Source organism: Schistocerca piceifrons, unplaced genomic scaffold, assembly GCF_021461385.2.
Source record: "Schistocerca piceifrons isolate TAMUIC-IGC-003096 unplaced genomic scaffold, iqSchPice1.1 HiC_scaffold_1230, whole genome shotgun sequence".
NCBI lineage: Eukaryota > Metazoa > Arthropoda > Insecta > Orthoptera > Acrididae > Schistocerca > Schistocerca piceifrons.
This window is the reverse complement of record NW_025727049.1, coordinates 65,001-67,500: the sequence shown is the minus strand read 5'-3', so window position 1 is coordinate 67,500 and position 2,500 is coordinate 65,001. Positions and strand designations below refer to the sequence as shown.

Below are 2,500 nucleotides of genomic sequence, written 5' to 3'. Positions count from 1 at the left end.
CCGGTGTCCTGGCTGGCTGCCCGGCGGTATATCTGGAGGAGTCGATTCGCCCCTTTGGGCGCTCGGGCTCCCGGCAAGCGCGCGCGGTTCTTCCCGGATGACGGACCTACCTGGCCCGGCCCCGGACCCGCGCCGCTGTTGGCTCGGGATGCTCTCGGGCGGAATAATCGCTCCCGTCAGCGGCGCTTCAGCTTTGGACAATTTCACGACCCGTCTTGAAACACGGACCAAGGAGTCTAACATGTGCGCGAGTCATTGGGCTGTACGAAACCTAAAGGCGTAATGAAAGTGAAGGTCTCGCCTTGCGCGGGCCGAGGGAGGATGGGGCTTCCCCGCCCTTCACGGGGCGGCGGCCTCCGCACTCCCGGGGCGTCTCGTCCTCATTGCGAGGTGAGGCGCACCTAGAGCGTACACGTTGGGACCCGAAAGATGGTGAACTATGCCTGGCCAGGACGAAGTCAGGGGAAACCCTGATGGAGGTCCGTAGCGATTCTGACGTGCAAATCGATCGTCGGAGCTGGGTATAGGGGCGAAAGACTAATCGAACCATCTAGTAGCTGGTTCCCTCCGAAGTTTCCCTCAGGATAGCTGGTGCTCGTACGAGTCTCATCCGGTAAAGCGAATGATTAGAGGCCTTGGGGCCGAAACGACCTCAACCTATTCTCAAACTTTAAATGGGTGAGATCTCCGGCTTGCTTGATATGCTGAAGCCGCGAGCAAACGACTCGGATCGGAGTGCCAAGTGGGCCACTTTTGGTAAGCAGAACTGGCGCTGTGGGATGAACCAAACGCCGAGTTAAGGCGCCCGAATCGACGCTCATGGGAAACCATGAAAGGCGTTGGTTGCTTAAGACAGCAGGACGGTGGCCATGGAAGTCGGAATCCGCTAAGGAGTGTGTAACAACTCACCTGCCGAAGCAACTAGCCCTGAAAATGGATGGCGCTGAAGCGTCGTGCCTATACTCGGCCGTCAGTCTGGCAGTCATGGCCGGTCCTTGCGGCCGGCCGCGAAGCCCTGACGAGTAGGAGGGTCGCGGCGGTGGGCGCAGAAGGGTCTGGGCGTGAGCCTGCCTGGAGCCGCCGTCGGTGCAGATCTTGGTGGTAGTAGCAAATACTCCAGCGAGGCCCTGGAGGGCTGACGCGGAGAAGGGTTTCGTGTGAACAGCCGTTGCACACGAGTCAGTCGATCCTAAGCCCTAGGAGAAATCCGATGTTGATGGGGGCCGTCATAGCATGATGCGCTTTGTGCTGGCCCCCGTTGGGCGAAAGGGAATCCGGTTCCTATTCCGGAACCCGGCAGCGGAACCGATACAAGTCGGGCCCCTCTTTTAGAGATGCTCGTCGGGGTAACCCAAAAGGACCCGGAGACGCCGTCGGGAGATCGGGGAAGAGTTTTCTTTTCTGCATGAGCGTTCGAGTTCCCTGGAATCCTCTAGCAGGGAGATAGGGTTTGGAACGCGAAGAGCACCGCAGTTGCGGCGGTGTCCCGATCTTCCCCTCGGACCTTGAAAATCCGGGAGAGGGCCACGTGGAGGTGTCGCGCCGGTTCGTACCCATATCCGCAGCAGGTCTCCAAGGTGAAGAGCCTCTAGTCGATAGAATAATGTAGGTAAGGGAAGTCGGCAAATTGGATCCGTAACTTCGGGATAAGGATTGGCTCTGAGGATCGGGGCGTGTCGGGCTTGGTCGGGAAGTGGGTCAGCGCTAACGTGCCGGGCCTGGGCGAGGTGAGTGCCGTAGGGGTGCCGGTAAGTGCGGGCGTTTAGCGCGGGCGTGGTCTGCTCTCGCCGTTGGTCGGCCTCGTGCTGGTCGGCGGTGCAGGATGCGCGCGCCTGCGCGGCGTTCGCGCCCCGGTGCTTCAACCTGCGTGCAGGATCCGAGCTCGGTCCCGTGCCTTGGCCTCCCACGGATCTTCCTTGCTGCGAGGCCGCGTCCGCCTTAGCGTGCTCCTCCGGGGGCGCGCGGGTGCGCGGATTCTCTTCGGCCGCCATTCAACGATCAACTCAGAACTGGCACGGACTGGGGGAATCCGACTGTCTAATTAAAACAAAGCATTGCGATGGCCCTAGCGGGTGTTGACGCAATGTGATTTCTGCCCAGTGCTCTGAATGTCAACGTGAAGAAATTCAAGCAAGCGCGGGTAAACGGCGGGAGTAACTATGACTCTCTCAACGCCCGGAAGTGTTTCACCCTCGCCTTAGTCGCGTCTGGGCGCGACAAGAAGGTGAAGGTCGACGCCGACGTTACCTTCAAAGCGGGCAACGCCACCGTGCCCGCCCTACGTGTGGGTGAAACCTTCCGGTACCTGGGACTGCAATTCTCCACCGCGGGTCGCTGCGTTTTCAACCCACGACGCCACCTGGTGGAGCAGCTGGACGTCATCTCCCGAGCTCCACTCAAGCCGCAACAGCGCCTCCACGCCCTCACCACCGTACTTCTGCCTGGCCTGTACCATGGGCTGGCCCTCAGCCGCACCCGAGTGGGTGCGTTGAAAGCGGCA

At 60.7% G+C, this 2,500-nt stretch overlaps 1 pseudogene; it reads left to right on the top strand.

Moving 5' to 3' along the window:
* The window catches only part of LOC124730114, a 5,848-nt pseudogene that overhangs the window by 711 nt on the left and 2,637 nt on the right, over positions 1 to 2,500 (top strand).